This window comes from Carettochelys insculpta, chromosome 6, assembly GCF_033958435.1.
Source record: "Carettochelys insculpta isolate YL-2023 chromosome 6, ASM3395843v1, whole genome shotgun sequence".
Classification (NCBI taxonomy): domain Eukaryota; kingdom Metazoa; phylum Chordata; order Testudines; family Carettochelyidae; genus Carettochelys; species Carettochelys insculpta.
This window is the reverse complement of record NC_134142.1, coordinates 114,967,501-114,979,219: the sequence shown is the minus strand read 5'-3', so window position 1 is coordinate 114,979,219 and position 11,719 is coordinate 114,967,501. Positions and strand designations below refer to the sequence as shown.

General features: G+C 44.1%; 1 protein-coding gene and 1 non-coding gene across 4 annotated transcripts in view; one reads left to right on the top strand and one right to left on the bottom strand.

Moving 5' to 3' along the window:
- Positions 1-5,823: 5,823 nt before the first annotated feature.
- TRNAA-AGC (transfer RNA alanine (anticodon AGC)) lies at positions 5,824-5,896 on the bottom strand. Its single transcript has one exon. It is a non-coding gene; the product is annotated as a tRNA-Ala (tRNA).
- A 276-nt stretch (positions 5,897-6,172) lies between these two features.
- Positions 6,173-11,719, top strand: part of LOC142014786 (uncharacterized) — a 169,609-nt gene continuing 164,062 nt past the window's right edge. For 2 of the 3 annotated variants that reach the window (XM_074997907.1, XM_074997900.1), the window contains exon 1: positions 6,173-6,268. The gene's annotated coding sequence lies outside the window, so the exon portion shown is untranslated. The remainder of the gene's footprint in view (positions 6,269-11,719) is intronic. The other variant, XM_074997906.1, reaches the window with a different exon arrangement.

The following is an 11,719-nucleotide window of genomic DNA, read 5'->3' as shown; positions in this document are numbered from 1 at the left end:
TGCAGCAAGGCACTGAGTCTACTAGAGCCAGCTTCCGTTGACAGTCACAGGATCACTTCCTTCTCCTTTGTTGGCAACAGCCTTTTCCGGCTCGGAGTCCACTTGCTGCTTGAAGACACGTGACTACAGCTCTCCGACTTGTGGGTGGGGAAATCCCCAAGCTGCTGTCTTTCTTCTGTGGGAATCAGAGGGAGAAAGCCCCGGGAGGAGGTGGGAGCTGGCAGGCGCTGCGTTCAGGGAGACCAGAGGAGCAGCAAGAGAAACCAGCAGTCCTGCAGCCCTGTGAAGACTAACAAGATAATTGATTAGGTGATGAGCTTTCGTGGGTCTGCAGACCCACTTCTGTTGCAGATCTGGAATAGAAGTGGGTCTGCAGACCCACGAAAGCTCTTCACTTAATAAATTATTTTGTTAGTCTTTACAGGGCTGCAGGACTGCCGATTTGCATTGTCAAGACAACAAACGTGACTGACAATAGGGAAAGGCCAAATGTATGCTCTCCCCAGGCACACTTCAGGTCCCAGTGCTGCCCCCAGCTAATGTAATGATTGATAATGTTGTGCAGCCACAGCCACGTTTCCAGGCAGGAACCTGTTTTCCCTTCACATTAGAGGTTGCAACCAAAAGTAGCAAATACCCAAATGATTACAATTAAAAACCACTGAGCATGTCCGGAAATGGTAATAAGGACCTGTGTGGCACACGCCAGCATCACTGGTCCACCCCTACACGTTTGGGCTGTACAAGCTGTCCAAAAAAAAACCAGCTGTAGGTTTTCAGGTGTGGAGTCCCCTGGTGGGTGAAAACCCGATAATACAATCAGGCTCTGCTCCAGGACTGGAGCTTTTAGGTACTACACCCCTACACAATGCAAATAATACTAATATAAAGACCATGTAAACACAATCCCTGCACCAGTGTTCCCTGTAAACTGAGCACTTGGGTACCTGCCCAGGAGAGATTCAAGTGCTGCCCAGCTGATTGACAGAGTGCCCACAGCTGGCAGCATATGCTTCTACTAGGGGTGCACATCCACACATGCCTCAGTGCACATAACCAAATTTATTCTGCCCCTTGATGGAAAAAAATAGAGAGAGCCCTGCCAACACCCCTGTTAAAGGCTATTGAGAATGAGGATATGGCAAGGCTTGGGGTCTACTCCCTGTTGGTATAGAGTATCAAAACTGGAGGCTGGAGGAGCAGTGGTCTCAAGATGCAGTGGGGGAGGTCTAGATTGGATATCAGGAAAAACTATTTCACTAGGGGGATGGTGAAGTACTGAAACAGACTACCTAGACAGTTGGTGGAATCTACATCGCTAACATTCTTAGGAGCTGAATAGTAAGAGAGAGGAAGCCATGCTAGCCTATACACTATCAAAACAAAAAGCAGTCAAGCAGCACTTTAAAGACTAGCAAATAGTTTATTAGGTGAGCTTTCGTGGGACAGACCCACTTCTTCAGACCATAGCCAGACCAGAACAGACTCAATATTTAAGGCACAGAGAACCACAAACAGTAAGCAAGGAGGACAAATCAGAAAAAGATAATCAAGGGGAGCAAATCAGAGAGTGGAGGGGGGGGGAAGGTCAAGAATTAGATTGAGCCAAGTATGCAGACGAGCCCCTATAGTGACTCAGAAAGTTCCCATCACGATTTAAACCATGTGTTAATGTGCCGAATTTGAATATAAAAGCCAGCTCGGCTGTTTCCCTTTCCAGAATGGAGCGATAATTCTTCTTCAGTAACACACATACCTTTAGGTCCTTGACAGAATGCCCCATTCCATTAAAATGTTGACTAACTGGTTTGTGGATCTGGAGTGTTTTGATGTCTGTTTTGTGCCCATTGACCCTTTGTCTAAGTGAGTTAGAAGTCTGTCCAATATACAAAGCATCTGGGTATTGTTGGCACATGATGGGATATATGATGTTAGTAGAGGAGCATGAGAAAGTGCCTGTGATTCTGTGAGTCACCTGGTTAGGTCCAGTGATGGTATTTCCAGAGAAGATATGTGGACAAAGCTGGCAGTGGGCTTTATTGCAGGGAAAGGTTCCAGGACCGGTATTCCTGGGGTATAGACTGTGGCTGTTAGTGAGGATCCTCGTGAGGTTGGGAGGTTGTCTGTAGGAGAGAACAGGCATGTCACCCAGGGTCTTCTGGAGTGTGGCATCCTGATTAAGGATAGGAATTTTAGGTGCTGGCTTGTATTGGTCCTGCTTTGATCTGGTGTTGGACTTGAACCCTGAGGTCTCTTCCAACCCTATGAGTCTATGAAGTTCTGTCAGTGTAGCAAATGAAGGAGTTATAAGTAGCTCCCCGGGGTCCATTCATCAGTGCTGCCCCAGAGGCTCTAGTCTAATTATCTGAATACTGTTAACAGTTCATGGATTCCTTACCAAAAATCTACATGCCAAACTTAACTTTAAACACTTAAATTATACGTTCAATTCTACCTCATTTCACCGTTATTATGCAATACAATTGAATTGCTTAATATACTAGTTACAAGGGACATATAGCATGACAAATAAGTGACAGAAGAACTATTCATTCAAATACATTGTTCCATAGCAAAAAAGGTAATATGGGAAGATGCATCTTCGGATTAGTAATAGTGTGATTTGGGTAATGAGCATAGAAATAACTACATAATGAGAATATTTAGGCCTTAGTTAGAAGAAGGGTATGCAGCACATGTTGAAGGGCATCCGATGTAATTTGGTCAAAGACTAAAATGTGCTGTAGCAGTGCTACTCAATAAGAATAGAACCACTTGCAATGGGTTTAAAAATATAGGTTCCTATTCACAAGAATTTTCCATTTCAGCTATGGAAGAAGTTGCCAAGGGAGGATGTGGAATTCCTGGTATTGGAGTTGATTAAAGTTACTGGAAAAGTTATCAGGGACACGTCAGAGACAAATAAATCAATCTTATCACAGGACTGGGGAATGTATTAGATGGCGCAGCAGAGAGGCGCTTTCTAAGCTATATAAACTAGCTATCTAATCTATCAGTGATGTTTCTAGGGCTTTCAAACATTTTTTCCACTTTAATGTTTCAGGTGGCATGAAATTCTGAAGGTGCTCATAGAAAAGTTCTTTAGTAGCCTGCAGAGGGCATTGCAGGCTCAATTTGCTTTAATCCTGTGATTGAACTGTGCACTTTTATTTTTCCTGTGGCTTACCAGTTTCAATATCACCCAAGATTTTGCTAGGATTTGGAGGTTAACACATTTTATTCACTGAAATTGCATTAGGAAAACCTACCATGAAGAGTGAGAGCAGCTGGCCCCTAAGAACAAGCTCACTAGAGAAATATTCTGCATGTTCTTTGCATAGCTGCTAATGAAAGAGAGGAATGAAATGGATTTTTTTTTCCCATTCAATACCTGCTGCATGCAAATAGTGTGAATTTATACATCTTGACATGACTGTTTTGGTGATATTTGGTTAATTCATAGGTTTATGGAATCAAAACACTGAAGACTACTGTAAAATTCCAGGCTAGAGAAAAAAATCATACACTTTATATATACCAGAGAGGTAGCTGAGTTAGTCTGTATCTTCAAAACAACAACAAGTCCTGTGGCACCTTGTAGACTAACAGATATTTTGGAGCATAAGCTTTATATAACTTTAAATACTTTTCCAGCTCTGCTTTACAATTCTTGTTAGTCAGTATTCTCTGTCCATGAAAAGCATTGTAGCAAATCCATGGCTATCTAACACTTCAGGGATGTTACTATATAAAGCACCACTTAATCATTTTGCAATGGCAAAGTGTCCCCTTCCTAGTGGTATTTCTGGTAGTGTTATCCCATTTAAACTGTTCCTTCCTCAGTTTTATAGAATACCTCCCATTAAAGTCTCTTAGTTCTTTCAAGGATTTCCATGGAGAACAGCAGTTCTCATATTGTAAATTAAATGTGATGAAAGAAGCAGAGTGTTTTGAATTGTTATGCATGTGTAGGTGTGTGTAGCCCTTCTCCAGACTGTAGCTTGTAAACAAAAAATTTTCAATGTAGAGAAATGCAAAAGTGAAGCAGCAGCTAGCAAGATCCTGCAGGAAGGCACAAATTGTACTTCAGATGGTGTATACACAGTTTCTGCACATGACCCTGATGGAAACAAACAAAAGATAGATGCCACTGTCCACTCTTTTTAAAAGGGATCGGTGGTTATATTTCTGCATTTGTTGAAACAGATTAAATAATGTTGTTCAATAATTCACAGCCCACTGTTGATTGTTGTAATCCAGGGACCATTTTGGCAACCTTGTGGAACTGCAATGTATTCCCATCTGGTAGATTCAGAAAGTATGTCCTGAGCTAGGTCCCTCATTCTCCAGCCCAACCAACTCTGGGGTTATCACACAGGCACTGCATTTAGCCCTGGTGAGGAAAGGAAGCAGCTTTTGTCACTTTCAAAGTACTTTTCCCTCACTGCAAGGAGTGGCAGTGATGAGTTTCATAGTGTGCCACATTCATCTCCCTTCATGAAGAGGAGAGTCAGGGAGGCATGAAGTCTCTGATGGTGGAAGAGGTATAAGGGATGGGGGAATTAAAGGCTAGTGGAAACAACCCACTCCCAAATGTCAAAGCATTGAAGTAAGTGATGCTGTTTATTTATGACTGTTGTTGTTGATGGTGTTATTCTGATTGCTCAAGACACTGAACACACATATTGTAAAAGACAGTCCCTACCCAAAGCATTTACAATTTAAATAAACAAGACAAAGAAAGGAAGAAGTAATAACCCCACTTTACAGAGCAGGAACAGAGTGATTACATGATTTGACTAAGTGAAATAGCAAAATTTCTAGCACAGTCAGGCTTACAATTCAGATTTCCTCCCAGGCCGCATTCACAAAACTAGCTGTCACAGAGCATTATCTAAAATTAATCTGCAAACTGTTCGTTGAGTCCTTTAACAAACCCTTATAATTTGTTAATTTTGGATTTTTGAATCATTGAAAGTTATTAAGAGCTGAAGGTAATTGGAAGGGGAATTAATCAATGAGGTCTTGTATGGGACATATAACTATTGGTTTGATTTGTCACCCTAATTTCAGATTCTAATAATTAGTTGGATTAAAAAACAGAGTTTAATTATTTTAAATAATTGCATTTGTTAAATAATGTCATTATTTTCACAACCCTATTTCTTCCTCTTTGTAATATTTGAATATTTTTAGTATGTCCATTTTAATCAATATATTTTATCATTTTCCCTATGAATATCATGTCTTTATTTTTCATTGTTTCTGGTCTGGATTAATCTAGTGGGTGAGGCACATACTTTTAATCTTGCAAAATTCACAACTAAACAACATTTGCATTTGTTAATGATTTAATCCACTTATTTGAAATATTCCTCATTTCCAGCAAATAGCACCAAAGAAAAGCGCAGGAGGCGTGCAGTGCAGCGCATCCAGCTATTGTCTAAAGTCCCCAGATCACCAACATACCACAATGGGCATTTTTATTTATGCTTTTGCACTCTGCAGAGTTTCTAAGACTGCAAAGCAAGTGGTCAGACAAAGGTCTAGTGCAGACACCCTGGGAGGGATTTGTGTAAAGAGGAGAACAGAAATCTCTTTATTTGTGTCTGGCAAAGCAACAGTCACGCCCTACACTGCAGCAGTTGGTATAAATAATAAATAGCACAGAGCATCATGCAATAATAATAAAGTGCCAGCTGTAGCCCTCTCCTTCTTCGTTACTGTACAACTGAAAAGGTTGGCGGCTTGCTTGCTTGCCAACATTCAGGGACTTCTCATTTACTGAAGTTTTTGAAGGGCCTAAAAGGAAAAGTAACCCACTGGAGAATGCGGGCATCGATCCCGCTACCTCTCGCATGCTAAGCGAGCGCTCTACCATTTGAGCTAATTCCCCGTCTCGGGAAAAGAGCCCTTTATAACTATCCTCCTCGTCACCCAGGGTCAGGGTGGAGCCGCGTGGCACAGCCGCTGACCGTCCTATGGGAATAACCCAGCGGCCTCAGATGTGAGGGGCTGTGGTGGGGGTCGGAGCCAGGCTTGGAAGGGGGCAGGACTACATTTCCCGCTGTGCCGCGGGAAGATCTCACGCCTGCGCAGTGCGCCCCGACGGGACGGGAGGGGGCTGCCCGCTCGCTACCGCTCAGTCTCATTGTGAGACGCCGCTGGCGGGGCTGGAGCCGGCAGTCGACCGAGCTCTCAGGGGCCGGAGCCGCGGGGACTGGGCTCCCGCCGGGACCGCGCGCTCGGACGCCGCCCCCGCCCAGCGGTAGGGAGCCGTTCCCCGCCCGGCGAGGCCAGGCGTGTGATGAGTGTGTGGGGGCTCGGCTGCCCCGCCCGGAGCGCCGGGGGGCAGGTTGTGGGAGGCGGGATGTGTAGGGTGATGCTCAGGGGTCTGCCTGTAGGGAGGGGGTGGGGAGTGGGGTGATGTGCAGGGGTCTGCCTGTAGGGAGGGGGTGGGGAGTGGGGTGATGTGCAGGGGTCCCTCTGTAGGGAGGGGGAGGGGGGTGGGGTGATGTGCAGGGGTCCCTCTGTAGGGAGGGGGTGGGGGTGGGGGTGATTTGCAGGGGTCTATCTGTAGGGGGTGGGGTAATATGCTGGGGTCTGTCTGTAGGCAGTGGAGTGTGGGGTGACTTGCAGGGGTCTGTGTGGGGTGGGGTGATGTGCTGGGGCCTCTGGAGGGAGGGAGCTTGGGTGGGGTGATGTGATTGTAGTGGGCATGAGGTGGGGAGTGTCCATGTAGTTCTGTCAGGAGTTTTTCTATAGCAAGGTGATGTGGCAGTGAGATTTGTTTGAGGACCTGGGATGTGAAGTACATATGTGCATAGGTAACCTATATAAAGGGCTTATCTATTATGTGGGGCTACCAGCTGCTTGTATCTATGAGTTGGCCTGGGTGTGTAACTACAGGGGTTTTGAGTGTAGCATGCATATACTTAGTTGTTGAAGGTGTAAATATGTTATAGCATAGGGGTCTGGTAGAAACCACTGAAGTTCAGGGCATGCTGTGGCTTTCTGGATAATTGTGGATAGGCAGAGATCAAATAGGTATCAGGAATGTGGCCTGGACTAAGGTGAAAAAGTTCACATCCTCAGTGTAAAACTGAAAGAAAAAAAAGTCTTTCATGCCTTTGGTTTTGTTAGGGGAAGGTTTGGAAATCTTATAAATAGAATTAATGCATCTCGTCCTTGAAAAATGTACAAACAGATTTTCTTAAACTCTTGGTGGAGAAGGGTGGAAGTGCAATTGGTGGGGGATTTGCATTTTTTTCCCCCCTGGAAAATGGTCTTCTGACAGCTGATCTGAATAGCTTGCGTGCTTAAGGATTTTACAAGATAGCATTGGTAACTGGGTAGCATAACCCCAGCGGTATACTAATGGTTTTGTGTGGGTGTTCAGCTCGATGCCAGAAAAGTCTGCACGAAATGAATGAATGAATACATTCATGCAGGGGGATTTCTGAAATGCTCACAGTCTCTGCTTATTATCATAGTGTCATTTCTTTCTCTGATGCATTTTGATTTTTGTTGACATCAGATTGCTACATTAGTATTCAGAGGTACGGTACCTGAGCTTGTGTTACCTCTTGTGTTGTTATATTTCTCCCACACTTGAAATAACTACATAGAAGAACAGAGCTTGAATTCTGGCACCTATGCTGTGTGAGTAATGAGGTAGTCTTACTTGATAAGCTGTTGCATTAGTTAGACTAATATGAAAATGATGATATTTAATAGAACAGGCTAGTAAAGCTGTTTCATTTCTCTTCCTTAAACAATCTTTGTATAAAGTTATTCCTATGCAGTAAAAACCGTCTTGCTCTATAAGAACAATGATCCATCCATTTTCTCTGTTATTTCTTTTAGAGGGCTTATACAAACTGATCTGAGTAATGAATGACAAATCCAAAACAAAAGTAAAAAAGCAACAAAAACTAATGTAGCTGACTAACTGCGGGAATAATATCTGATTTAAGAATGTCTTCCTGACCCCAGCTAATGATCAGATTATGTTCTGAAGAGAAATAAGTGAGAGTTTTGTAACTACATTTGCAATTACAAATGCATGTGTCGCGTTATTGAATTGTAGAAATCTGTCTAAATAATAGCTAAATAAATATATATGGAACTCTTATTGAGACAGATTATAAGCACTATAAAAGCACAAATAAGTACTCTTGCTCTGTTGCGCTCTGTAGTATTTTTTTTAAAAAGCTTCCTTTTAAATTTGATTTTGCTGCCATTTTATTTTTTTTCTCTCTTTATAGTATGAGACTTTTTTTCTGCTTCTGTATTCTTCTTGTTTTGTAATATTGGATACAAGATAACTGAATCATAGGGTTGGAAGGGACCTCAGGAGGTCATCTAGTCCAGCCCCCTGCTTCAAGCAGGATCAACCCCAACTAAGTCATTCCAGCCAGGACCTTGTCCAGCTGGGACTTAAAAACCTTGAGGGATGGAGAATTCACCACCTCTCTAGGCAAAGCATTCTAATGCTTCACCACCCTCCTGATGAAGTAGTTCTTTCTAATATCTAATCTACACCTCTCCCTCTTCAGCTTCAGACCATTACTCCTTGTTCTGCCATCTGACACCACTGAGAACAGTTTCTCACCCTCCTCTTTAGAGCTCCCCTTCAGGAAGTTGAAGGCTGCTATTAAATCACCCCTGAGTCTTCTCTTCTGTAAACTAAACAAGCGCAAATCCCTCAGCCTATTTTCATAGGTTTTGTGCTCCAGCCCCTTAATCATTTTTGTTGCCTTTAGCTGAACCTGCTCCAGCAAATCCACATCCTTTTTATACTGTGGGGGGCCCAAAACTGGACACGGTATTCCAGATGCGGCCTCACCAGTGGCGAATAGAGGGGAATAACTACTTCTCTAGATCTGCTCAAAATGCTTCTCCTAATGCACCCTAGTATGCCATTAGTCTTCTTGGCTACAAGGGCACACTGTTTACTCATATCCAGCCTTTCATCGAACATAACCCCTAGGTCCGTTTCCATCATACTGCTGCTGAGCCAGTCAGTCCCTAGCTGGTAACAATGCTTGGGATTTTTCCGTCCCAGGTGCAGGACTCTACACTTCTCCTTGTTGAACTGCATCAGATTTCTTTTGGCCAAGTCCTCCAATTTATCCAGGTCACTCTGGATTCTCTCTACCCTCCAACCTATCTACTTCTCCCCCTAGTTTTGTGTCATCCACAAACTTGCTGAGGGTGCAATCCAGTCCCTCATTTCAAGTCATTAATAGAGATGTTGAACAACACCGGCCCCAGAACCGAGCCTTGCGGCACTTCGCTTGAAACTGACCGCCATCCAGATATTGAGCCATTGACCACTATCCATTGGGCCCGACCGTCAAGCCAGCTTTCTATCCATCTTATAGTCTAAGGATCCAATCCATATTTCCTTAACTTATGGACAAGAATGTTGTGGGAGACGGTGTCAAAAGCCTTGCTGAAGTCAAGGTATATCACATCCACTGACTTTCCCATGTCCACAGAGCTTGTTACCTCGTCATAGAAGCTAATCAGATGGGTCAGGCAGGACTTGCCCCTGGTGAAACCGTGTTGGCTACTTTTGATCACTTTGCCCTCTTCCAAGTGCTCCAAAATGGATTCCTTGAGGATTCCTTCCATTATTTTCTCAGGGATTGAGGTAAGGCTGACCGGTCTATAGTTTCCTGGATTGTCTATAGTTTCCTAGATTGTCTTTTTTAAAGATGGGCACTACGTTTGCCTTCTTCCAATCATCCGGTATCTCCCCCGATCTCCAAGAGTCTTCAAGGATAACAGCCAAAGGTTCAGCGATGACCTCTGCCAATTCCCTCAGTACCCTGGGGTGCATTAAATCCAGACCCATGGACTTGTGCACATCTAGTTTTGCTAGATAGCTCAAAACTTGTTCCTTCCCCACAGATGGCTGCCCTCCACCTTCCCATACTGCATTGTCTAGGATCGTCATGGGGAAGTTGACTTTGTCTGAGAAGACTGAGGCAAAAAAAAAACATTGAGTACTTCAGCTTTTCCTGCATCATCCGTCACTAGGTTACCTCCCTCATCCAGTAATGGCCTCACACCTTCTCTGATAACAATAAACAGGTTAACATGCCTGTAGAAACCTTTCTTGTTACTCTTCATATCCCTTGCCAGCTGCAGTTCCAATTGTGCTTTCACTTTCCTGATTACTGCCCGACATTCTCCAGCCATATGTTTATACTCCTCCTCAGTCAACTGTCCACGTTTCCATTCTGTGTATACATCCTTTTTGAGTTTAAGCTGACTAAGGATTTCCCCATTAAGCCAAGCTGGCTGCCTACCATGTTTGCATTTCTTACTTTGCAGCGAGATAGTTTGTTCCTGTGCCTTCAGTAAGACTTCTTTAAAATATTGTCAGTTCTCTGGAACTCTTTTCCCCTTCATCTTCGTTTCCCAAGGGACCCTGCTCATCCGTTCTCTCAGGGAGTTGAAGTTTGCTGTTCTGAAATCGAGGGTCTGTATGTTACTGCTCACCTTGCTTCCTTTTGTCCGGATCCTGAAATGTATGATCTCATGGTCGCTGCAGCCCAGGTTTCCTCCCACTTCTATTTCTTCTACTAGTTCTTCCCTGTTCGTGAGCAGCAGGTCAAGTTGCGCATGGCCCCTGGTCAGTTCCTTCAGCACTTGTACCAAGAAGTTATCCCCAACATTCTCCAAAAACTTCCTGGATTGTTTGTGTGCTGATGTGTAGGTCTCCCAACAAATGTCTGTGTGAGTAAAGTCTCCCATGAGAACCAAGGCCTGTGATTTAGAAGCTTCACTTAGCTGCGTGAAGAAAGCGTCATCTATCTCATCTCCCTGATCTGGTGGTCTATAGCAGACACCAACTACAACATCACCTCTGTTACTTCCACCTCTAAGCTTAACCCAAAGGCACTCAACTGGATTTTCTCCTTCCTCATACTGGAGCTCTGAGCAATCATACTGCTCCCTCACACAGAGCCCAACTCCTCTTCCTTTTTTCCCGTCCGTCCTTCTTAAACAGTTTATAACCTTCCATGACCATGGTCCAGTTATGTGAATCATCCCACCAAGTCTCCGTTATTCTAACCACTTCATACTACTTTGACTGTGCCAGGGCCCCTAATTCTTCCTGTTTGTTCCGTAGGCTTCTGACATTAGTGTACAAGCATCTTAGAGAAGGGGCTGATTGGCCCACTTTCTCCTCTTCACCCAGGAAACCCACTTGATTGTTCCCTCCTCCTTCCCTACTTACCTCAGGGCTTGTGTCACCTTCCCCCAACCAGCTTAGTTTAAAGCCCTCCTCACTAGGTTTGCAAGCCTGCCCACAAAGATGCTCTTTCCTCTCTTTGTGAGGTGGAGCCCATCTCTTCCCAGCAATCCCTGTTCGTGAAGAAGAATCCCATGGTCAAACAAACCAAATCCGTCCCTGCTACACCACCTATGCAACCATACATTTACCTCTGTGATTCGACAATCCCTATGTGGACCCCTTCCTTCTGCTGGGAGGATAGACGAGAACACCACTTGTACACTGTATTCCTTTATCTTCCTTCCTAGGATTACGTAAACCGCCATGATCTCGTCAAAGTTGCTCTTATCTATATCACTGGTTCCTACATGGAGAAGTAGGAAGGGGTAATAGTCTACAGGTTTAACAATTTTTGGCAGGGACTCTGTAATATCCTGGATTCTAGCTCCAGGCAAGCAGCAAACTTGC